The 27,539-nt window shown below is 36.0% G+C and overlaps 1 protein-coding gene across 3 annotated transcripts in view; it reads right to left on the bottom strand.

Annotated features, from left to right (window-relative positions):
- NKAIN2 (sodium/potassium transporting ATPase interacting 2) overlaps positions 1-27,539 on the bottom strand; it is a 1,086,452-nt gene that overhangs the window by 984,134 nt on the left and 74,779 nt on the right. The gene's annotated exons all lie outside the window — the stretch shown is intronic.

Below are 27,539 nucleotides of genomic sequence, written 5' to 3'. Positions count from 1 at the left end.
CGCAAGATCCCCTTCCAAAGGAAGCTGTGCCAATCACAGTCTCCATTGCCTGAGCATCCACATTTCGTTCACAGTCACTTTACCCTGGTCCTGCCTTCAAGTGACACCAGCCGCTTCAAGAGCCGATTCACAGTCTAGCCTTTGACGAAGACTATGGGTAGACCTGAAAGGGTGAGCTTCTTTGTTTTCAAGAGGTATAAAGGCAAACACCAAAAACTGTGCCTTTCAGAAGTGAGCCAATGTTGAAAGGATTCCATGTGTGAGCTAAAAGTTGAAGGGATAAGAGAAGACACAGAGAGGAGAAGGATGAAGTCAGCTGGTGGTGAACAGAGAATGAATTAAATGAGTAGAGAAGCAGAGCTACTGAGCTAGAAAGGGAGGTTGGGAAGATCAATTTCAGAGGAAAGAGAGAAGAGGAAGAACGAATAAAAAGGAGGAGGCTGCAGAAGGGAAGAGGCTGGAGTTAGGACAGAGACAAGAAAAAAGAGACGGATGTAACAGGGAGGAGAAATGGACCAATTCCTAAACACGCTTTTGGCACTGAAGGCTCTACAGACCCAGCGCTAATCTGCTTATTTCTTTAACATACACTGTCTTTTTTCCTGAGGGAAATTTAAAGGGCTTTTTTTTCCCCTTGCAATCAAAAGCCTGCTTGATTTATCTTGCATATCACATGCTTAATTGCACAGATTTGACACTTTTTTTTAGGAGGTACCAGAGATCGAACCCAGGAGCTCATACATGGGAAGCAGGTGCTCAACCACTAAGCTATATCTGCTCCCCCAGTGAGAGTTGGTTTTTTGATTTAGTTTTGTTTTTAAGAGGTGCTGGGGATCAAACCCCGGACCTCATACATGGGAAACAGGTGCTCAACCACTTGAGCTATATCTGCTCCCCCCAGCCCCCATGGCTTTTGATTTACCTTAGAGATTAAGTATAAGTGAATTTCATCCTCCAGTCACCGTTACACGTCAACCGCCCCAAACAGCCATCACAGGCTCCTGGGTATGAAGCCTAATTTTCAGTCTGCAAAGGTTTTCTGGGTTTTGTCTCCACTATCTGCTGTTCCTCTCACCCCTTCTCTTTCTCTACTTCCACTGCTCCTTTCTGCCCCTTCTATTCCTTTCCCCCCTCTGTTTTCTTTTATCTGGTAAATTCTGCCTCATCCCCTTTGAATGCATCTCAGTTTCCAAAGGCCCTTTAAAAACCTCCCCAGCCGAGCTATGCACCATCCAGCAAGCCTTCGGTAATCTTCACAACTTGGGCTCTTCTCTGCTTTTCCTGATTCTTCTGTTTCACTGCCACCATAATAGCTATGCTGGAGTCCAGCATTGCTAAAAGTCTATAATGATTCAGAAGGCTAGAACCCAAACAGCTGACACTTCTAATGGTGAGAGCTATCAGACTGTGGCGCTTGACTGCCAAGAAGCAGCATATGCCATGGGGGCCAAGTGGCCAATGGCCAGAGACTGCACCACTCAGGGCTTGAGAGAGACTCAAGCAATGTCCAGTTTTGAGATAAATAGGATGTGAGCAAAATTTTTTAAAAGTCAAAACAGACTTAAAATAGAAATATATTTATAGGTGCATATATATTTAATAAATTAACAATTTTAATTTAGAAACATCAGGCCATATTCTTGTGCCCTTCAGAGAATATGACAAGACTTCTAAGACATGAGTTTAAAATTTTAGAATGAATCTTTTCTTCTCTCAGTCCTATCAATCTATGTCTGGGACTGAGGAACCTCATAGAGAAGGCAGGCCAGATGTTTAAATTTAAGATTTGAGGCCTTCTGTGAACTGAGGCTCTGCCAAATGGGGTGTGTCCCTCTGGAGTAATTCCTGCCAGAAATTGTATAGAGAAGATATTGCCATAGGTAGGTGAACAGCGAGCAAATGAGTAGAATATCTACCTCTAAGATCTTTTCACACTACAGGTCTGTAATTCTAAGCATCTCATCATAGCCTTTAATTTTTATATTTTAGTAAATCCTATATAAAAGGGACAAATAACCAAAGTCCTGGGTTTTGTCATACCATTAACCAGCCCCCTGACACTGGGCAAGTCACTTACAAGCTGCAGGCACCATTTGCTCAATCCTTTAAAATGAGTGGCTCATCAGATGATATGTGCCATCCTTTAGAAATTTAACACTCTATAATACTATGAATTTCTTAGTTTTCAATACAATAAAAATAAGAAGCCAGAGCTGAGAGAATCTATTGAGAAGTCATATTCCATCTTAATGAGCTACAGTAAAAGAACTTTAAGAAGCCCAAAGTTTTATATACAAATGCTTAGAAACAGAAGTAGGTAAGTGAGGATGTCCTATATCCAATATAAAGAATCAAAATCCATTGAGCTACTTTCTATTTGGTATTTCAAATTTCTGATTATTTTCCATTTGGTTTGCTGCTTAACTTTGAGAATAAATATCAAGACCAGGAACACATGGAGAGATGCCGCTCATTTTGCCCCATGTTCATTGCTGGGGCTTTTAACTGTGGTTATATTGGTTTTATAGAACAGCTGAATGAATCAGTTTATCAGAACTTTAAATGACTAAAGAGACTGTTTATCATAGGCAACAGGTCTTAATGCTTTAGGGTTTGATCTTCGCAAGTAATCCAGGTATGGGAGGACAATGTTAGAGCAATGCTCCAGATTTCATTCCTCTTTAACTTAGTGTCCAGGGACAAGTGGAAAGAGTAGAGCAACAGATTTCTTCATTCTTGTAGCTTACTCTTAAAGTGGTCAATACATCATCTCAAACTGGTTCGGTACTGTTTTTCTACCTAAGATCTCTAAATAAAATGGACAGTGATGATTGTTAATCTAACATCTATTACTTCTTTTCTCCTTTCTCTTATCTCATTACTTGCTCAAGTATCAACTCCTTCCCCAGCTCTAGGTGGTGATGTGGATAGGTCATGAGCCACTTGACTCATGATACTCCCTGTTAAAGATTTTCATACAGGATGGGTTCAATTAAACTGAAAGGAAGGCTTTTAGAGATTGAAAGATGCTCTTTTCCATGACCTATCTCTCTCTCCACTTCACCACACCCCTCCTACTACATGTAAATAAAGAACACAATGTCCAAGTTTTTGCTGGGATCACCTTATACTTACAAGAGGAACCAACCTGATTACAAGACTGAAAGTCCAAAGATGACAAAGAAATGGGAAAAAATTCTGCATCATTAATGATGTACTCAATCCAAAATTACCGAACCAAGGATTCCTCTCTACCTGTGGGCATTGCCCGTGTGTGTGTGTGTGTATGTGTAAGGTGATAAACTGCACAATTTTTCAGCCCATTTGAGTTAAAGTTTTTGGCATCAAGCTCCAAAGCATCGTAAATGACCTACTGCACTCTTACTGAGAGTCTGCAAATATGAACCATAAAATGTCTGAACAAGAGGATGTGGTAGATTCACATCAGTAAACAGGTACCAATGAATGGTAGTCCTTAACTACAGAATGTGTTCTCTTTGGGATTTACAAACAAGAAGGAAAATAGTGGGAAGAGACCACCAAATTACTAGGAAGTTAAAAGGGTCTGCAACTGTGTAATTGGGCAGTTTATCACCTTGCACATACACATACACACACACACACACACACTCAACAGACTTCAGCTCCTACACTCTGGTTTATTGGACTTACCCCACTCAGCTAACATGGAGCTGAAGAATGTCAACCACCACACCATGGAGCCAGGAGTGCCTGCAACTGAAAGCAGGAGGATTGCATCCAGCATCCATGTGGAATCTAAGCCCCCTTTTGACATAGATGTGGAATGGACACAACCAATCCAAGGTCCACAGGATGGAGGAATAGAATATGGATTAGAGTGGACTTACTGATATTCTCTTCATGAACTATTGTGGTTAGTAATAGAAAATGCGGCATTGGTGTGGAAAAAGTGACCATGGTGGCTGCTAGGTGTGGGGAATGGGAGGAAGAGATGAGATGTGGAGGTGTTTTCAGGACTTGGAGTTGTCCTGGGTAGTGCTGCAGGGACAATTACCGGACATTGTAGGTCCTCCCATGGCCCGCTGGATGGAACATGGGAGAGTGTGGGCTATGATGTGGACCATTGACCATGAGGAGCAGGGATGCTCAGAGATGTATTCACCAAATGCAATGAATGTGTCATGATGATGGAGGAGAATGTTGCTATGGGGGGAGTAGTGGGGTGAGGGGAGTGGGGGTACATGGGGACCTCATAATTTTTTAATGTAGTATTTAAAAAAATGAATTAAAAAAATAATAAATAAATAAATAAATAAATAAATAAAAAAGGTCTGCAACCAAAACATTAATTCCAGGTCTTGGGTTGATTACAAATTCAAGGATGAGAGAGAATTAGGGAAAATTTGAAGGGGGTGGGGTCATCTGCCCTTTAGCTTCTAATATATTCTAAACATTCTTGAGTGGATTTTATCTCATTTTTAAATTAATAGCTCAATCAGTGCTTTATTTTATTAATCTATTATTTCAAAGTTAAGTCTGGAATAAGCCTTTCCTTTGAATCTCTTTGACTTGAGGTAAACTGGACATTCATTTAAGATGTAGGATTAGAGCATCCCTCCAAAATACTTTTTTCCCCTTACATCTATCCTTGCATTCCCTTGATCTTTTATTCTTGTGGCAACAGACTGCTCTTGTCACCATTAGCAAATTAATTCCACAGTCAATTCTTTCATCTCCTCCAGTACTTGGAAGAAATGCCAAGAAACCTAAATTGGGCAGAGCAAGAGGTTCACTCTCAACACAATGAATGCAGTTGTCTCCCATTTCAGGTCATTTTTGGGTAGAAAGGGCAAAATGCAGTGTTCACCCTTAAGCCATTCTTAGTGACTGAAGCGAATGCCTCATTTAGAATAAGCCATTTAGATCAACTAGCGCCACCTACGTCAACTCACAATGACCCCTAGGAAGCACTTCATAACTAATAATATGATGATATGCACTCTCATTAAATGCAATGGAAGCATGAAAAGCTTAGATGTAAACGACCCTTCTAAACTGTTCCGGTTTGGGTTTATGATGTAGAGGTCAAGCATCACTTTCAAGGCACTCACAAAGCATTAAAATAGAGGAAATGACATCTCTTCTGGGTCTTATCTTTTGAATGCCATTCTGCAGATTTTTCTTTAAGACCAGGTCTACACTTGAAAGTACACGATGCAACTCCCCTTTCTGTAACCACTGTTTCACTTTCCACTCTGTTTTAAAAGCAGCCAGAGCTGAAAATAGCTTGAGAATGTGAAGCCTGTATGATTGTGCAGTTGGATTTCAAACATGCACAGAAAATTTTAACCCTGAGGCTATTTTCCTCAAGTGCGGACAGTCCCTAAGAAAAATAATTAAAAATCACCTCCCTTAAAATAGACTCTGCAAACATTAGAGGTCATTAAAAAGGAGTAATTATATAGGGATTATTTAGCCTCCAATTAGGTAGAAATGTAGTCTCCACATCAAAAGAAACAAAGACCATTTTTAAAGCCATATGAACAGAGGAAAATATTCTTAGATAAATTTAAGGTACTCCATGAGAACATTAATACTGATTTGATATTGTTCAAAGAATATGTCAAAACATCTCTTGGAGATTACTGAGGAAAGAAAAAAATAAAATATTACTAAATGCTGATTTATGAAAGAAAAACTAAGGCATTATGAAGTTTTAGACATAGCTCAGCACTTTTATTTTCTATGCTGCCTCTGTGAATTTTCTGAAAAGACTTAATATTTTATGTTTATCCAAAAGTACATTTTTATACTACTTATTTAAAAAAAAAGCAACTGAAAAATATTTCTAAGCAACAGAAAATTACTAGGATGTTTTGAAAAATGTATGGACTGAAAATATTACACAAAAATAGAAAACATGACTTTCATTAATCTTGTAACTCATGTGATATGGTGCTCATATTCCCTTTATATTATATTAGTATTATTAAAACAAAAATTGTCCATATATTAAAAGTGACATGTATACCTGTATTAGTCAGCCAAAGGAGGGCTGATGCAAAATACCAGAAATCTGCTGGGTATTTATTTGGGGTAGGAGCTTACAGTTACCAGGCCATAAAGCATACGTTACTTTCCTTACCAAAGTCTATTTCCACATGTTGGAGCAAGATGGCTGCTGATGACTCTTGAGGGTTCAGGCTTCCTGGGTTCCTCTGGACTCAGTGCCTCTGTTTCCTCCACAAGGTCAGCTGTACACTATGAGGCTCTCTAGGCTTTGCCTCTCTCCACAAGGTCAGCTGTAGGCTAGCAGGTGAATGGCTCTGTCTCTTTCCCCGGGGCTCCAGCTTAGGACTTCAGCATCAAACTCCAACATCAAAACTCCAACATCAGAAACCCTCAACTCTGTTTTTTGCCATGCCTTTTATCTGAGTCCCCACCCCCCACACCCTAATCATAGCTCAATCATACCCAGATACAGATCAGATTACAAGCACAATCCAATATCTATTTTTGGAATTCATAACCATATCAAACTGCTACAATACGAGATAATCTGCTTTCATTGTTCAGATTTTTTTTCCTCCGCATTTATTTTGAGAGACATTTATAGAGCACTTAATTTTTCCAGGCACAATTCTATACACCTTACAAATAATAGCTCATTTCGTCGTCACAATTAGTCTATGGAATCATAGTACAGTAATGGTGGTAAAGCCAAAATTTGAACCCAGAAAGTCTCACTCCAGACTCACTATGCTCTGTGGCCTCTCAAAGCCAAAGGAAATAATGGATAATGGGGTAAAATAATGAAGGTCTAATTCTAAAGTTGGCACCAACTAGATCTGACCATAGGCAGTTTCCATCTATGAACCTCAGATTCCTCATTAGAAAACCAAATATCTATAATAAGATTTCTTCCTCCTCTAAAATTGTATAAAACAGAGCTTTTGTCTCCCAAAATACTTACAATGATTAAGAGCATGGGCAACAGAGTGTCAAAAACCTGGGCATGCAGAAACTGAACATACTGTGAGTTGAATGTATGGAGACAACGACATCGCATAACCTGCCTTTCATTTATTATAGCTTTCCACCAATTATTCTTGATTCTGCCATCTGGTTTTAATGGAAGCTTAGAGTAAATTTCAGTGTTCTAAAGCAGTGTTATTGTAAAGAAATTACACAAATAAGACAAACACTGAAGTTAGAGCAGTACCGAAAATGAGCTTCTTGGTAACCATGGGGAACTACAGAATATCAAATCTGAGTGCAGACCTCAATCCTATGAATAGATATTTCTACTAGAAGTCACAGATACAGAAGCATCTTTACAATTAGCTTAGAGGCAAAGTACTGAACTGCCCATTCTTCCTTTAAATGATAGAAAATAAAATGAAAGTAATTAGTTAATGAATTCCTGTGTGATGACTGGAAAGAAATCTAAAAATGATCCAATAACTACACAATAGTCCAACTAGCTTGGTTGCTGATTAGAACTATATCACACAAACTTACATTCTGACTAATACAGTTTTTAATATATGGGTTCACTGGAATGGAGACCAATTACATGCAGATATTTACAGTAAATCAATACAATCTGCATTACAATATATTTCCTTGATGAAGCAAGAGAATTCATTTTAATGATCTCCCACTGTGCTCTGTTATTAAGTTTCACTGACTAAGTATTTTTTCAGCAATGTTATTCTCCAAAAACATATCTACACAATTGCAAAACAGCTAATCGATATAGTCAATTGGGGAAAAATTTTAGTAGGGCAATTGATGAAATGTTTTACTGTTCTGAAAGAACTGCAACTGATTCTACTTTTTACTAAATTGATTAGCTATTTGGGTATAAATTGTATGTACTTCCTCCTTTCCATTGCTCTAGACAGAAAAATAGTTATTAACTTGCATGTGTTTAGTTTTCACTTTCATTTATAAGCAATTTGCATTATTTTTGCTATAATTAACACGTTTATGGGAGGAAATTAAGAATCTCAAACACAAAAGTAAGATCTGATAGCATACTTTCTTTTCTTTCTACCATTTTCTATACACTTATCTATTTATGGGTTTGATACTAAGGTATGTATATTTAAAGTCTTTGTTTCTTATTGAACAATACATACTATTTTCCATTTCTTTAATATTCTTCCAAAACATAATTTTAGTGGTTGCAAAATATGCTATCATGTGGAGATAATATAATACTCTATTAATATATATTCATACATAAATATTCATCTGTATTTCCACTTCTTTTTTCTCTAGGTGAGCTTTCTAAAAATAAAATTCTTTTATCAAAAAGTATGAATATTTTAAATGTTCCATTAACTTCTGCCAAACAGTTAACTTATAATGTTGTGCTGAATAAGTAAGGTATTTAAAATCTGATTTATGAGTACATTATCACTTCCTTGAGTCACTTAAAACAGGACCAAAGCTTGTGAAACGAGTAGATTAAAAGTTCTTTTCATTTGTACCTGAGATGTTATAAGAAATCTAATAAATAACCAACAAAAGGAGGTGCATAAACTTTGATCAGCTGATATATACCTATACCCATACTGAAAAGTATGCTTGTCTCAACTAATTTGATGAGTAAAAATGATTCAATCTGCCTGGCTCATCAAGAGTGAATTTAAACACTGTCATATTTGTTAAACATTTACACTGTATCTCTAAACTATTCTCTTTGCTACTTTTCTACTGGGAGTCTTCTTTTTTCTTTCTTTTGGTCATTCCTTTGTATCAGCCAGAGTTTTCACTTGTTATTGGCTGGTGTGGCTCTGACACCACATAGAAATCAAAGAAAGTACAGTTTTCCTCTGTCTTTCAGCCTACCAGTTGATTGCCTTTCTTGTCTTTGTGTGCCAAGTGCAACACTAACACTGGGAAAAAAAAAAAAAAAAAAAAAGAGGCAATGCTGAACTGAAAATGACCTCTAAATGGCAGACTACCTTAATCTACAAAACTAATACAAGAACAATATTATATAGCTCTGCAATACAAATCTCTTTCCTGTACTTCCTTAAAGCATGGCTGTTCTCACACCACAGGAGAGAGAGTTGCTCCAAATTTAGAATTTGGAAATTTATTCCTAAATGCTGTTAAAAGACCAGTACCTTGCTCGTTGGCCCATATATTAATTATTTACACATTTATATTTTCAAGTTATTAGTTATCCAAGCTAAAACTTTCTGAAAAAACTAAGATGTTGTTACATCTGAACAAAGACAACAAAATTAAAAGGCACCTAGAAAACAGGATTTGCAGATAAATATGCAAAAGAAAAATAGTGACACATTGCTATGTGAGTAAATCTACTAAAAGGCACAAAATCAATCAAGGTCTTTAAAATTTTATTTATGAGCATCATCTCTTCCTTATGTCACTTAAAACTGGACCAAATCTTAAATATTGGATAAGTTAAAATTGCTTCCCACTTGCACTTGAGATAATGAGAAATATAATAAGCATATGGAACTGGGATAAATAATCATGAAAAATGGGCTCATTTTTAATGTAATCAATTATATAGAGACACTGTTAAAATGGCTGAAATGATCAGAGTATAATCAAGACACTGCCTATTGCTTTGCCCTAATGGTAATCTATGGCACAATACACTACCATTTTAATATTGTCACAGACTTAGTCACGAGTCTCTACACTAAGTTGAATGAATGCCTTGTCTAATTTTATTGTCTCTTAACTGTTCACTAGAAAATATCTGAACCAATCATCAGAAGTACTGAAATGCTGGAGTAGTAATCAGTTTTTATCATTACCTTTTCATTATTAAGTGTCTCTTACCCAAACCAAATCGTTTGAACATTAATTGAACTATAATCAGAAGTGTAAGCAATACCTGCAGTGAGTCATTAGCCAATAGAATGCAGAAGACACACATGCACACGCACAACTGGTTTGAAAACGCTTTTCATTATCTACATTCAGTCTATCCAATTACTACTTAATTCTAATGTTTTTTTCCCTAAAAGGAATATATGTGTGAATATAAACAAGCACATAAACCCACCCACACACAACTAGGCAAAACAAGATGCTTTAAGTTTCATGGGCTTATTTTCTGACTGATGTAGATAAATTTTAAATGTACTGAATATGACCAGATGCAGATTATGAAGAGTCCAAATACATGTACATAAGTTTTGATTTCTCATTCCTTAAGCTCTTGTTCTTTACATTTTAACTTTTACAAGGCACTGAGATGTAGTTTTTAAAAATCATTAAACAAATCACCATGATTAATGGACTACAAATTTGTGCTATTAGATTCCTGTTATCAAGCCTTTAATTACACAATGCATTCAATAACATGGGGAAAAATAGACAATTTTTTAATTGGAGGAAAGATTTTTTTCATTTCTGTTGATCCAAAATTAAGTTTCTAAAGACCCCTCCATGTACACATACATATGTGCATAAACCTGATCTAAATATGAAATAAAGGTAAATTCCATTTAAATAATTCATTATATTATGATTAAATTTAGTTCACCACAATACTCAAAATATTTTGAAAAATTCACTGACAGTACCTATAAATTTGTTCTATTCCCTTTACAGAGACCCTCACAGATGATTCATTGAAAACGAAAATGAAATAATTTTCCCTCTTTTAAAGTGCTTTGAGAGAACTTGGGTGATAATGTGACTCCCATAATTAAAGCTTTTTTTAAGGTGGAAAAGGACACACATCATCTATTTCAATCTTGTACACAAGAAGTGATTTCTTCTACAATTAATGACTGAATTCTCAAAATGCCTTGTACCTGAATTTACCTGTTATGACAATATATACATATACACGTGTTTTTTTAAAACATATATCATTGATATATTTTAAATGAAAAAATTTAAACCAAGAGCTAACATTGAATAATATTTAGAAGATTAGATAGTGGAAATTACAGACTGTACATGTTAGCAACATGAAAATATTAATACCCTAAGTTCTAGAAAAATTGCATATAGTGTCTTCCTTTGTCCCTTGTAACTGTTTGTCTCTTTTATCTGATATTTGTGCAGCTATCTCAGCAGTCTTTTTTTGTAATAATAACCTTTATTTTTAGAGAAGTTTTAGATTTACAGAAAAATTACACCAAAAGTATAGGGAATTCCCATTTAACCCTCCCCCCACACACACCTACTCACATAGTTTCCCCTATTATTAGCATCTTACATTAGTGTGGTACATGTCTTACAATAGTTACAACTGATGAGCAAAACTGAAGCACTGCTGCCAACCAAAGCCTATACTTTACATTATGACTTACACTTTGTGCTGTATAGTTTTACAAACCTTGACAAATGTAAAATGTCATATACCCATCATTTAAGTATTATACAGAACAATTTCCCTGCCCTAAAAATGCCCTGTGTTCCCCCTATTCATCCTTCCCTCTCCCAGCTGAACCCCTGGCAATCAGAATCTTTATATCAATGTTAAAATTCTTTCGATTAATTCAATATAATAACTACAATAACAATAAGTTACTTTGGTCCATAGTTATACTCCTCCCTTACTTTTGTTCATTCTTCAATCTTGAGGGATTTGGGATGATATCCACTCACTGGTTCAGGCTGAGAGGGGACTTAGATATTATGGAATAGGTGGAAGGTCTTATTTTGCTTGCAGTTGTAGATACTCCTGTTTTGGGGGATGGGACCTGTCCATCATCATTGTTTTGTTAGTTGTCCAGGGCAAGCCCAAAGAACTGAAGAGTAAGAGTTGGACACAACTCTTCCCAGCAGTCTTTTGGTTACTATTTATGTGGCTTTTTTTCCCCTATCTTTTCTCTTTTAACCAACTTTTATCTTTGAATATACTGAAAAAGGGGTCAATTCAACAAGAAGATATACCAATTAAAATCATATTTGCACCTAATAAAAGAGCCCCAAAGTATGTAAAACAAATATTAACAGAAATGAAAGGAGAAATAGATGGTTCTACACCAATAACAGGAAACTTCAACAGATAACTTTCATTAACGGATAATGTATCTAGACAGAAGATCAATAAGGAAATGATACTCCAAAAGCAAACAGACCTAAGACATATATAGAACACTTCATCTAACAACAGCAGAATACACATACTTCTCTACTGTACATGGAACTTTTTCAGGATAGACCATGTGAAAGGCTATACAACAAGTCTCACTGAATTTAAAACAATTGAAATAATACAATGTCTCTTCTCTGATTACAACAGAATGAAGCTAGAATTCAATAGCAGAGGGAAAACTGGAAAACTCACAAATATGTGGAAATTAAACATCACACTCTTAAGCCACCAAAGGGCTAACGAAAAAATCACTAGGGAAATTAAGAAATATTTTGAGGCAAATGAAAACAAAAACACATCATACTAAAATTAAGGGATGCAGGAAAGGCAGTGCTAAAAGGGAAACTGATAGCTCAAAATACTTACCTTAAAAAAAAAGAATGATATCAAATTAGACCTAACCTCACAACTAGAGGAACTAGGAAAAGAAGAGCAAACTAAATCCAAAGTGAGCAGTAGGAAGGAAATAACAAAGATAAATGAAATAAAGAATTAATCAAAACAATAGAGAGAATCAATGAAATCAAAAGATGGTTCTTTGAATAGATTATTAAAATCACAAAATATTAGCTAGACTGACAAAGAACAAAGGCAGAACACAAGTAAATGAAATTAGAAACGTAAGGGGAAACATTAATACCAATCCCACAGAAATAAAAAGGATTGTAAGTGGATGTTATGGACAACTGTACACAAATAAAATAGATATAACCTTTATGAAAATGGTCAAATTCCTATACACACACAAACTACCTACACTGACTTAAGAAGAAAGAGAAGATCTCAAAAGACCAAAAACAAGCAGAGATTGAATTAAAAACCTCTGAACAAAGAAAAATCTAGTACCAGTTGGTTTCACTGGTGAATTCTTCCAAAATCTTGAAAACAAGGGAACAATTCCTAATTCATTCAATAAGGTCTGCATTATATTAATACCAAAGCCCTGAAATATATTGCAAGAAGAGAGAATTACAGACTATTAATCATAAAGATAGAAATAAAAATCCTCAAAAGTATTCTAGCATTCAAATCCAACAGCATACTAAAAGAATTATACATGATGATCAAATGGGATTTACCCCAATTATGCAAAGCTGTTTCAACATAAGAAAATCAATTAAAGTAATACAACACATTAACAGGACAAAAGAAAAATACATCTCTCAATTGACTCAGAAAAGGTTTTGACAAAATCCAGCACCTTTTTAGATTAAAAAAAAAAAAACCTCAAAAATTTAGAGTAGAAGGAACCACTTCAACCTTATAAATGGCATATGTGGAAAACACACAGCTAATATCATACATACGGCAAAACACTGGAAACTTTCCCCCTGCAATCAAGAACAAGATAAGGATGCCCACTGTCACCATTATCATTAAACATTGTACTAGAAGGTCTAGCCAGAGAAATTAGACATGAAAAATAAATAAAAGGCATCCAAATTTGAAAGGAAAAAGTAAAATTTCTGTATTAGTCAGCAAAAGGGGTGCTGATGCAAAATACCAGAAACTGGTTGGTTTTTATACAGGGTATTTATTTGGGGTAAGAACTTATAGATACCAGGCCATAAAGCATTTCCCTCACCAAAGCCTATATTCATGTATTGGCAAGATGGCTGCCGACATCTGCAAGGGTTCAGGCTTCCTGGGTTCCTCTCTTCCCAGGGTTTGCTTCTTTCCAGGCTTAGCACTCCTCTCTTCCCGGGACTGCAGGTTAACGCTTCAGCATCAAACTCCAACATCAAAACTCCAACATTAAAAACCCTCCAACCCTGGTCTTTGCCATGCCTTTTATCTGTGACTCCCCACCCACCAAAGGGTGAGGACTCAACACCCTACTAGTACAACAGGTTTACATAATCAAGTAAACCTATGAATCCAATATAATCTATTATGCCCAGAGGAAAAGATCAGTTTACAAACATAATCCAATATTTCTTCTTGGAATTCATCAATAATATCAAACTGCTATATCCATCCTCTGAATTCCAAAAAAGACATTATAATATTTTTTTTAAAAAACTATAAATCAGTTACAATGCAAGTACTAAATCATATCACAATCAATTTGAAGAAATACAGCTTGTGCTGGGGTAAAGTCCTGTCTGCTACAGACCTCTGAAACTTACAAAACAATTCATCTACTTTCAATACAAAAATGGACAAAGGATGAACATTTTCTTTACAATAAGGAGAAACTGGGAGGGAAACATGAGTCATGGGTCCTCTACATTTCATTAAACCTACAAGGCATGCTCCATTCGATTTCAGTCTGAGAGTCATTCTTAAGATGTTGGTTTCTTCTCCTTGGGGCCATATGGGGACGCATCCTGTCCACCGGCTTCCCTAATGGCCATTTTCTTGGTTCCACCCTCATCAAGCATCTGGCTGTCAACCAAGCTCCAGACCTGTCCCTCCAAGAGTGTTGGGGTGATTGCCATACCTTACCCAATCTTTCCATTAGAGTCTTAACCTCCCTAGTACAGTGTCATGAAAATGACATTCCCCCTAACCTCTGGCATACAGGCTCAATCCTCTCAGAGCAATGATTTGACCACCTGGCCTTCCCTAACATTTAGGGGACACGTCTACCTCTCTCAGACCTGTGAGGTGCCTTAATGCCCTAATTTTCATGGAATGTGCTCCACTCTCTCTGTACCCTGGGGCAGCAAAACTCTCCCAGAACATCTGACAGGAACATCCACCCTATTCAACTGCTGGGGCAAACTCACACTCTCTGTACACATGGGTGGGGCTCTTCTCTTGGCCCAAGGTGATGTCCTAAGTCCAGATCTCAGCTTCCATGATTTTCCTCTTAAAGCTGTTTCTCCTTCAATCTCTCCTTTCCATGTCCTTTTTATTCCAGGCTGACAGTGGTTTTGTTCAAACAGGTTTCTCAAAAACCTTGTTGGTTTAGTATGCAAGGAGCAAAGGTCTAAGTCATCAGATGGCAAGATTTTCCACAAGTCTTTCCAAGATAACTGCATCTTCAATTTTGATTTACCAGTTCTAAGTTTAGTCAAGTCCTCCAATGGGGCACTTTCATCTGGGATCTTGGTTTCCAGAAGCTTGGAATTTCCAGAATCAGTTTCTGTATTCTTTGAGCCCAACAGCTCAGTCCTCAGCATATCTCTCTTGTCTAGCATTTTACTATAACCTGTAAGCAGAACCCAAGCCACATTCTCCAGAATTACTTTGGAAATTTCTTCAGCTAAATGCCCAGGCTTGCCATTTTCAAAATCTGCCTTCCATAAAACACCAGAAGTTAATCTTGCTAAGTTCTCTGCAACTCTAAAACATGGATCGCCTTTCCTGCAGTTTCCAATAATAGTTTCATTATTTAGTTTTAAGGCATCATAAAAAGTCTATTTAGAATCCATATTGCTATCAACAGTCTCTTCAAAGTGATTTAGACTTTTTCCATCACGCCTCTAACAGTTCCTCCAAAAAATACCCCTTACCCATTTATAAAGCCGTTCCAGCATTTCAGTAATTGCAAAAGCACTTTCCCACTCCTCAGTACCAAATTCTGTATTAGGCAACAAAAGGGGTATGGATGCAAAATACCAGAAATTGGTTAGTTTTTGTACAGGGTATTTATTTGGGATAGGAGCTTACAGATACCAGGCCATAAAGCATAAGTTACTTCTCTCACCAAAGTCTATATTTACATGTTGGAGCAGGATGGCTGCCAACATCTGTGAGGGTTCAGGCTTCCTGGATTCCTCTCTTCCCAGGGCTCCAGATTAAGGCTTCAGCATCAAACTGCAATATCAAAACTTCAACATCAAAAACCCTCCAACTCTGACCTTTGCCATGCCTTTTATCTGTGAGGCAGAAAAAAGGGTGGGGACTCAATGCCCTACTGGTACAATAGGTTTACGTAATTGCTTAATCAAGTAAACCTATGAATCCAATATAATCTAATATGCCCAGAGGAAAAGATCAGTTTACAAACATAATCCAATATTTCTTTTTGGAATTCATCAATAATATCAAACTGTTACAATTTCCCTATGACATGATCCTATCTATAGAAAATCCTACAAAACCCACAACAAAGCTCCTACAGCTAATAAACTAATTGAGCAAAATGGCATCATACAAGATCAAATGCAAAAATTAGTACTGTTTCTGCACACTAATAAATCAAGAAAAAATTCCTTTTATGATAGCAACTAAAAGAATCAAATATCTTAGAATAATTTTAACCAAGGATGTAAAGGACTTGTACATGGAAAATTATAAACTACAAAATTTTGCCAAAAGAAATTAAAGAAACAAATGGGAGGACATTCTGTGTTTATGGACTGAAAAACTAAAGAGTGTTAAGATGTCAATTCTACCCAAAGAAATTTACAGATTAAGTGCAATCTCATTCAAAATTCCAAAAGCCCTCTTAGCAGAAATTGAAAAATAACCATTAAATTCTTTATATGGAAGGATAAAGGGCCATGAATAGCCAGAACCTTCTTGATAAAGAAGAATATATTTGGAGGACTCACTTTTACTGATTTTAAAGCTTATTACAAAGGTACAGTAACCAAAATAGCATGGTCTTGGTATGAGGATAGATAGATAGACCAATAGAATTGAATTGAGAATTCAGAATTACCCCTCACATCTATGGCAAAATGATTTTAACAGTGTGCCAGGTCCACTCACTTGGAAAGAATAGTCTCTTCAAAAAATGCTGCTGGGAAAACAAGACATCCATATTCAAAAGAATGAAGACAGATTCCTACTTCACACTATATACAAAAATTAACTCAAAATGGATCAAAGACCTAAGTATAATAACCAAAATTATAAAACTTCAAGAAGAAAACACAGGAAGCATCTTCAGGACCTTATGTTAGGCTATGATTTCTTAAAACAACAGCAATAATATAAAAAATATATATTTGCACACCAATATTCATAGCTGCATTTTTCACAATTGCTAAAAGAAACAACACAAGTGTCCACCAACAGATGAGTGGATAGACAAAATATGCAATAGAATATTATTCAGCCAAAAAATTAATGAAGTTCTGAAACATGTGACAACATGGGGAACTTTGAAGACACTATGTGGGGTGAAATAAGACAGACACAACAGGACAGATGTTATATGATGTATTAGTTTGCTAAAGGCAGCCAAGCAGTATACAAGAAATGGGTTGGCTTTGACAATGGGGATTTATTAACTTATAATCTTACAGTTCTGAGGCCATGAAAGTGTCCAAATCAAGGCATCATCAAAAGATGCTTTCTACCCAGCTGTAGCTGTGAGGCGTCAGACACGTGCTTGTATCCGCTCATCTCTCCCCTCTCCTCTGGGCCTTACCACTTTAAGTTTACAGGTAAAGTGCCTTCCTCTCAGCTTCAGGGCATTTCTCTCTGTTACTTTTTACAATGTGTGCAGCTTTTTATTCCTCCATTTATAAAGGACTCCAGTAAAAGGATTAAGAGCCACCCTGGGTCACACAATCTAATCAAAGACCCTTAACTGAAGTAATTTAATCAAATGGTCCCAACTGTAACAGGTTTACAGGCACAGGAATGGATTAACCCTAACTCCTGATTTTCTGTGGTCCACAAAAGCTTCAAACTGCCACATTTCACCTTCTGAACCAAAAAAAAAAAAAAAAAAAATACATGTTCTTTCCATAAACAAAATTTCAAAATTTCCATCACAGTATTTCAAGTCAGAAATCATTTCAGTAACCACATTAAGTGCAAAATCCCATCAAAATCAGTTACAGGTATGTAGTCTGTCCTGGGACAAAATGTCCTTCAGGCTGTGGACCTGTGAAACTGAGAACAAGTTATCTGCTTACAATGTACAAAGGAAGGACTCACAGAATATATGTTACCATTGTCATATGGAGAAATTGGAAGGAAATCAGGGGTAACAGATCCCAAACAGTTCTGAACACCTGCAGGTATACTCCATTAGATTTCAAAGTCTGAAAGTCATCATAGAACCACAGTTTCTTCTCCCTGGGGCCTGATGCAGAGGCCATTCCACCCTTTCCAAGGTTTGCCGGGCAGCCATGGTCTTTGCTCCACCCTCACCAAGCAAAAGGTCACAATCAAACTCCAGGTGTCACACTTCCAGAACACTGGGACTCTCCCCAGTCCCTAGGGAATGTGCCCCACACTCTCTGAAGCCTGGAGTGGCCATGAGAGAGACCAAAAGCAGTCATATGACATACGACACATGTTACAACACAGCTTTAATTTTCAGATTGAGATGACAAATATTTTAGTTTTAACTATGTAACTTCTCTCTCATAAATTGTAGAATGCAGCTGTGCATCGTTTCCTATTAATGAAATCTGGCTTTAGTTACAAAGCAAGTTCCTGTTTTCTACCTCCTATCCTAGCAAGTTCCTGTTTTTTGCTCCCTAACAAGCTTCTGTATGTCTTCTTCCCATTATAAAACATACAACAGGTGGAGAAGCTTCAAACCAAGGGCACTCTAAGGAGCTGTTGTAAGGTCTCGCCTTCTCCCCCTCCTCTGAGGCCCCTCTGTGGACCCTAGTTTGTAGGTATATTCAGTCAATGGCATCCCTGTGCCAACCTCTCTTTGTTTAATTCTAATAAAAACACTTGCCTCCTTTGTTTGGAGAGGCAGATTTGAGACTTAATCTCCTGACTTCTGCCGGCTTAAAAAAGTTTTTCCCTTCTGCAAGCAAACCTTGGTGTGAACTCCAATTTTCTACACTGGGCAAAGAATACTGGACACTCATGTGGGTCACCTTCACCATTCTTCCTGAACAATGGGGTAAGAGGCCTATCCTCTTCTAGAACTCACACGCATGGGTGGGTTCACTCTCTGGACCTGAGAAGAGGTCTTCAGTCCAGACCTCAAGGCACATGGTATTGCCTTTGAAGATGTTTCTTCCTTCAATCTCTCCCATTTCTGTCCTTTTTAGTCCAGGTTGGCAGCAGTTCTGTTCACACAGATCTCACAAAAACGTTGTAGGTTTTGCACGCAGGAAACAGGTCCAAGTCTTCGGAAAATAAAACTTGCCTTCGATTATTCCTGGATAACTGCATTTCTAATATTGACTTGCAAGAAAACGGCAGGCTAGTTCCATGTTCAGTTAAGTTCTCACATGGGGCATTATCTTCTGGGGACTTGTTTCCTGGAGGCATAGAAATTCCCAAACCATCAATTTCTGGTTTATTTGTGTCCAGACGTTCAGTTGTCAGCTTGTCCCTTCCCTCTTGTATTTTATTAAAAGCTATACAGAGAAGTCAGGCTACGTTTTTCACATTTAGTTTGTATATCTCCTCAGCTAAGTATTCAAACTCTGCCTTCCATCTACAGCAGGAGTCAGTTTTGTCAAGTGTTCTGCCAAGTTTTCAAACAAGGATCACTTTTCTTCCAGTTGGCAATGACGCAGTCACCATTTCTGTCTAAGACTTCGTCAGAAGCATCTTTAGCATCCACATTGTTAACTAGTTTCTTCAAACCAATCTAGGCCTTTCTACCAACTGCTACATATGATCTCACCGAAATGAAACAATTAGAATGAGCAGATTCACAGAGTTTGAACCTATAATACAGGTTACCATTGGCTGAGGACACCAGAGGAATGGGGAGTCAATATTTAATTGTTGTAGGCTTTCTATTTGGGGTGATGGAAACGTTTTAGTAATTGAGGGTGGTGATGGTAGACAACACTGTAAACGTAATTAACACCAATTAATTGGATATTTGAAAGTGGTTAAAAAGCAAAATTTTAGGTTGCATATGTTACCAGAATTAACATTTTTTAAAATATAGAACTGTTCAACACACACAAAAAAATGAATCCTAATGTAAACTACATATTAGTATATAATACTATATTATACTACCACACTGGTAGTATAATTAGAATAGTATTTCATCAATTATAATAAAGTAACCACACTAATGTAAAAAGTTATTAATATGGAAAACTGTGTTTGGAGAAGGGATATATGGGATCTCTGTATTTTCTGCATGATTTTTTAGCAATTTACAGCTGCTCCAATAAAAATTCATGCAAAAACTTATATTTAGTTTATGCATCTTTATGCAAATTCAAATATAATTCATCAAATAAAATCTAATCCAAATTTTAAAATATTTTAGTCATTATGGCACACTTGGATTTTTAGTACAGACCCTTATGAAAGATTTGCAGAATATGTCCAAAAGTTTCCTGCTTATTCCTGCTTCCTCATATAAGACAGTAAGTCTATATACAATCTAATATATATTTCATTTCATATATATGTGTGTGTATACACACACACACAAAACACCATGATAGTGTGAGACATACAGTGAGACATCAGTCTCATATTTCTGTTATGTAAGACACTAGAGACCTATTCTAATATGATTTCATGCTTTTAACTATAATTTTTTAGTACCACAGTTAAGCATTATAAATGAAATGCACAATTAGGAAACATTTTGAAACAGGTATACCTTCAAACAAACTCTAGATACAGGTTCTTAAGAAAGATACTGCATTTTCTATGCAATCGGCTGACTAATATCTCTTCATAGAGTTGAAGCCAAGCTAGTTCCCTACTGAGCAATCCAAATTACGACACTAGATACACTACATCGGGTTTCACTGTAAACTGCCTCAGTTCATTTCACATACTATATTGCTTCTCCTTGCACCCTCCTTGGGTTCCCATTCAGTGGTCAGACGGGATGAAACGATTCTTGTTATACAGAAGAAACCTGTTTTTATTTATCCAACTCATTCTTTAGAATGAAATCCCCAGCTGTACCTCAGTCAAAGACAGCCTGTTACATGGCACGCAACTAGTTGTCTTCATTGGGCTTTTTCTTGCTCACATCCCTAACATCCTTTAATCTCGTTTTGATGGAGATCCTCAGAATCATATTTGGAAATTCTTTTCATTCATATAAAAGCTGACTAAAGAACCACTGCAAATTAGGGATTCAAAATGAAAAATAAGGTGAAATTTGTAGAAAGTAAATATCTTTATTGGCCAAGGTTCTACCTTCTGAAAATCAGTGTTTCATTCTTTTGATTAAATCCAAGTGATTCAATAAAAACAAACCAAAATATATAATATAAATAATATTTTTATTCCTGTAAGTCCCAACTAACTGATAATTTTAAAAATACAGGCAATGGTAAATTTTCTGTGCTTCTGCCTTTTCAAATTGCTTTTTAATATAGTTAGGCCCAAACTGTCCTCATCAAGTACATAATTCTTTGAGTAGAGATCTGTGGTGGAGGTTGCCAGTGAACCACTGAAAGCCAATCTCCCCCATTTCACTAGTAATGGCACTCCAGCTGCCCAGCCATCTTTTCAAGCCCCTCTTACAGTTGGTACATTGCTGATAGAAAGTAAGCAGAAGTGATGTGTCATTTCTGGCCAGAATCCAAAACATTGGGGTTATTCTCCCCTTCGCTGTCTTTCTTCTTCCTGCTGGACAGAACAGTGAAGTACTCATGCCACAGTTTTGACCATGCCCACAGCTGATGGTGGAAAGACAGGTGGAAGGAAGCTGAGCTCCTGGGTGATGACAATGAGCAGAGCCGCACCAATTTGTACCACTCACTTCAAAAATATTACATAGGAGTTAAGAACTTTTATGTTTCCTAAACCACTGTATTTCAAGGTCCCTTTGTTCTACATGCTTAGTCTTCATCCAAATAAAAGATAGGGTGGCATAAGACATGGAGGAAAAGGTAGGAAGTTCCGCATTATGGATCAAGTAAATGTTCTCTTTGATACATGCATTCGTATTTGTTTTTGTTTTTTTTTAAGATTTATTTTTATTTATTTAATTTCCCTCCCCTCCCCCGGTTGTCTGTTTTCTGTGTCTTTTTTTTTTTTTGCTGCGTCTTGTTTCTTTGTCCGCTTCTGTTGTGATCAGCGGCACGGGAAGCGTAGGCGGCGCCATTCCTCGGCAGGCTGCTCCCTCTTTCGCGCTGGGCGGCTCTCCTTACCGGGTGCACTCCTTGCGCGTGGGGCTCCCCTACACGGGGACACCCCTGTGTAGCACGGCACTCCTTGCACGCATCAGCACTGCACATGGGCCAGCTCCACACAGTCAAGGAGGCCCGGGGCTTGAACCGCGGACCTCCCATGTGGTAGACGGACGCCCTAACCACTGGGCCAAAGTCCGTTTCCCTGCATTCGTATTTGTAAGAAGATAGTAACGCTTCATAAATAGACAACAAAGCCATGTGGGCAACAGACGTGAAATATACTCATAGCCAAAAATAATTAGATTATTTATATTGAGATCTGTTTGCTCTCAAACTGATGGCATAATTGTGATGATTTCCTAGAATAGGCAGTTCAACTCAGCTTCCAATGAGTAAACCAATGCCTTGAAAATGAATATATTTAATATGAATTATCAATAAAATTACTTAAACATTTAATAGTATATGCTATTGCTCTTCTAAGCTTTGGAGATTAAAAGATGAACAGTGTATTCTGGGGGAAAAAATAAGCCACACAAACAATTTCAGCAGTATAATACAACAAGAGGCACAATGAGAGAAAACAAGAAGGATTATCTATGCTAGTGAGGTCAGGAAAGGCTTCAACAGAAATGTTGCTTTGGAGCAAAGTCTTGAATTGAGATTTTCCAGGTAAGCTAGGACACAGGGGAGTGGAGATGGAGCCCAGGGAGGAGAAACAGGGATGGGCAGTGGAGCGGGAATCATTACAGGGTATGGGAAGGAGGCAGTCAAGAGACAGACAGTATTCAAAGAATGCAGAGTTTGTGGTGCCATGCTACAGGTGATCCTGACGATATGAAGGGCAATTCAAAATCTTCAAACAGAAGAACGATATTGTCATATTTGGGATTTGAAATTTTACACTAACTTCTACAGGGAGTCTGCCTGAAGGAAAAGAGTTTTAAAGGTTCCTACAGGGGAAAAAAGGATACAAGCCTGAACAAACGTAATGGCAATAATAATAAAGTTTGGAAGAAAACTGAAAGTAAGGTCTCAGATTACAAGTGACAAGTCTTGATGACTGAACAAAGGTTCTAAGGTCTTTAAAAATAATAATAGAATAATCAAATTTAATGAAAGAGGAAAACAATAATTCAATGGGAAAAGGAACTATTATGTGTGTTACTATGTTAGAGAATCTGGAAAATTGCAAATTATTGAGAATAAGCCAAGATTAAATAACAAACCTGAATATATCATTTCCAATGGAATATACTGGGGAAAAAAAACCAAAGAATTACTTTTAAAAAACATTTAGGAGAATAAAGTTTACGATTACTTCTCAAAGTTTTCAAGGCTAGTTATACAGTTTGATATGATATATAAAATCTTGCCCAATTACCTGTATGAAGTTCCACCCTCAAAATCAAAATTTGCCCAAGACAGCAATAGAGGAGAAAAGGCAGGGATAAGGAGAAAGAAGACATGAAGGGGGAAAAGGAGATAAAAACAGACAGCCTATGGAGGATTCTGTCACTATCTGCCACCATCCTGTCACTACCTAGAGTCCATGGGAACAAAGCTGGACACAATGCAATAACATTTCTCAAAACAGTAATTCTTAGTCACCAAAAATGGATTATAACTGGCCTGAAATCTCATTCCTATACATTCTAAATACCTACCTGAATTCTAATTACAGATGAATATATTTATAATAAAATATAAGCAATCCAAATTTAGTAATACGTTAAAAACAACTGCTACCATGACCTGCTAGGGAATATCCCAGGAATTCAAGGATGGTTAAATATTTAGAAATCTACTAATCAAACATAGCACAGTAATAAATGAAAAATGATAGACAATGAAACATAAAAGACATTTTATAAACATTAATATGGATTCTTTATTTTAAACATTTCCTAAGAAGAGAAAGAGTAATCATTTATAATATTTTAAATATTAGAACCATAACCTATCAAAAGAGACTGACAAAGGATGAATCTCCAATAAAATGAGGAACAAAACAAAATTTTCTTATTGTTATTATTTCATAAGTTTCCAATAATTTCAGCCACTGCTATAGGACATGAAACAGAAATAAATATTAGAAATGAGAAGATAATATAATATTTTAATATATATTTATGTCTAGAAACACAAGAAAAACAATTGAAAACACTTAATAGATTTAAATCAATTGAGTGATAGAATAAGAGTTAAAAATATAAACCTTAATACATATCTGCAAATCCAGTTAAAGAAAAAATTAAAAATATATAAATTCTAATCTAAATTGCTATTAAATCATAAATGACCTAAAATATTGTAACAAAAAACAATGGGATACATAAGTGAATAAAATATAACTTTATAGAAGAACCTAAAAATAATTTTGAAGATAAAGTATCTCATATTTGTGGATGAGAACACTGAATATTTTAAATATATTTATGAGTAGCCATAATTCATGAATATAGTAATACCTTCCACTATAATCTAATGTAATTCCAGTGTGAAAATTAAATGAGGGTTTCTTTGAATTATTTATCTAGTATACTAAATTAACAAAGAATTGCTAGATGTGACTTTAAAAGAACTGGGTATAGATACACACACACTAAAACAATTAAATCATTGCAGTTAATAACGCAGGAATTGATAGACTAGCAAAACTAAGGAGATTGTCTTGAAACATCCTGGGGTATATATAAATTTGGTATGTAATAATAGTAATAATAATACAATTTCACAAAGGGATAGATTATTCTATGAATGACACTGGGGAATTCTGCAAATTAAAATTAATAAGATTCTATTTTAAAGTCTCTAAAATTCTTAAATTTTAGATGGATTAAAATTCTAAATAAAACTAAAAAAACAGTAAATACTTAACCATACTTCAAGGTCTCCTAAGCATAAAAACATGGTGTATATTTATAAAGAAAAAGGCAAATAAGTTTAATTATATACATTTTTAATACTGACTTAGATGAAAACTAAAACAAACTTGGAATTGAAAGAAATTTATTTAAACCAAATATGAGAAACGTGTAAGTCCTTTTATTATATTATTAGCATCTTAATTGAAAGCACCAATAAGAAACATGGTAAAAAACATGAACGGATAATTCACAAAAGAAATATGAATGGCCAATAAAGATATAATAAAATTATCAACTCCACTAAAAATTAAAGTAAATTGAAACAAGCCTATTGCATGTTGACAAAATATCAAATTGGCAAAAATTAACAAAATTTTTTATGCTTTTTTGCATATAGCGTTATTTGGCATTATGTAAATATAACCTTCAACATGTTCATATATTTTAACCAAATAATTGTTAGGAATTCATGCTAAAAGAATAGTTAGAAACGCTGTCAAATATTTATTTATAAAAGTAATATATTAGCCAGCTAAAAGGGGTGCTGATGCAAAGTACCAGAAATCGGTTGGCTTTTATAAAGGGTATTTATTTGGGGTAGAAGCTTACAGTCATAAGGTTATAAAGAGTAGACTACTTCCCTCACCCAGGTCTTTTTCCATGTGTTGGTGCAAGATGGCTGTCAGTCTCTGCAAGGTTTCAGCTTTCCTCTTCCTCTTAAGGCTCCACAGTCCCAGCTTCTTCTGATCTCAGATGTAGGTTGGCATAAGGCTTGTCTCTCTTCCCGGGGCTCATTTCTTTCCAGGCTCAGCTGCTCTGTTCTCCTCAGCTGCAAACTATCAGGCTCATCTCTCTCCCCAGAGCTTTTGTCATGTCTATGGATCACTTCTATTCCTCTGTGTTCTTTGTGTGTCTCCCTGCCTAAAAGTCCACCTCTATAACCCAAAAGTGGGCAGGTATTCAATGCCCTACAGATGTGGTCAAATCATAGACTTAACCTTAATTTAATCAAGTAAACACAACCTTTGAATTTAGTACAATCAAAGGATATCACAGCTATAGGAACAAACTGGCGTACAAATGTAATCTATATTTCTTTTTGGAATTCATAATAATATCAAACTGCCACAACTATTAACTTCAGCATCTTTTGTTATAGAACAATCAACTTTCTAAAAATAGTGATAACCAACTAAATGGCCCCAAATATGTGAAGGGGTCAAATATATTATGATTTGTGAAACAGAATTCAGTCATTAAGTTTTTTCAATGTACATATAATTCTATGGTAAAGAAAGACATAATATATAATGTTAATTAGAAAGTAGAATACAAAATAGTATAAGCACTCTGATCTCAAATTCTTAAACTCTATAGTCATAAATATTGTTCATATATTCTCTATATGTGTGTATATATATGTATAGAGAGAAAAGATCAAAGCAATACCCAATGATAACAGTTGTCTCCTAGCAGTGGGATTACAAATTGTTTTTATTTTCTTCTTTACAGCTTCATGTATTTTCCAAGTTTCTTCAGTAGACATATTTTTATAATCAAAAAAAACATTTTAACAAGCTACTCAATTTTTATGAACCTTTTTCATTATAGTATTGTTGCTGTCTCGTTTTAATAAGAATCAGTAATTCTGAAAAAAAAACATTTCTAGAGCAATGAGTTACATTTTTAAATTACATTAACATTTCTGTTTCCAAGAAATTATTTTGCTTTGCACAAAAGTAAGTGCCTTCAAGCTCTGTACTAGGAACTTGCTAATAAGCATGGCTTCCAAATGCATTCAGTAATGATGGTATATAATTTCTATTTCCCCCTAATCATGCCTGTAACCAATCTGGGCTGTAAAGAGGTGCATATGCTTCTGAGATCAGGGCCTAGCAATGATGTAGATAAATCAGAGAATTTGGAATGTTTCTAACGTGATTTTAAAATCAGAAATAGTTTATGAATCTATTTGTACTGAGTTATAAATATAATAAAATACTGTCATAAGCTAGGATTCAGAAATTCAGCTTAAGTTTCAGCCATAGCAGAAGAGAAAAGCAAACCATCTCTCCTTTGAGGCCCAGAAACATGCGCAGCTAGATCCTCTCCATGGTACAACATGAAATATCCACGGAGCCAGTACCATGGTCCCCAACAGGTCATTGTAAAGCCTTGGGTATAACAGTCTACCTAATGATGAAATTGGCATCAATGAGACACGGCATCCTCTTGGATAATTTTCTTTAAAGAAATTAAATTGGTGCATATGGTATGATATGAGCAAGATTTCCTTTGCTCCCCCTATATGTCTAAAAAATTATTTTAGCCAACCAAATAAAATTTGAGAAAATTCAAGAAAAAGGCAAAAGTTAACAGTCATGAAATGTGAAGGGGATCTAATGAAGAGTATACATTTACCTACAGGAAAATTTGGGGAAGGATGAAGAGTAAAACAAGACAACTTTCACCACTTGAACTTGGTAATTACACACACAAAACCAGAAAGTGGTCATACCTCCCACTCAGCCTCTCCTGCCAAACACCTAGGAGTCACTACTGAGTTCATTATTTCCTTAGCCTTTACTCCCCATCAACACAATCTGTTAACTCTACCCCCAAACAGATCTC

This window comes from Dasypus novemcinctus, chromosome 11 (assembly GCF_030445035.2).
Source record: "Dasypus novemcinctus isolate mDasNov1 chromosome 11, mDasNov1.1.hap2, whole genome shotgun sequence".
NCBI lineage: Eukaryota > Metazoa > Chordata > Mammalia > Cingulata > Dasypodidae > Dasypus > Dasypus novemcinctus.
Note: the sequence above shows the minus strand (reverse complement) of the source record. Positions and strands in the feature narration are given on the sequence as shown.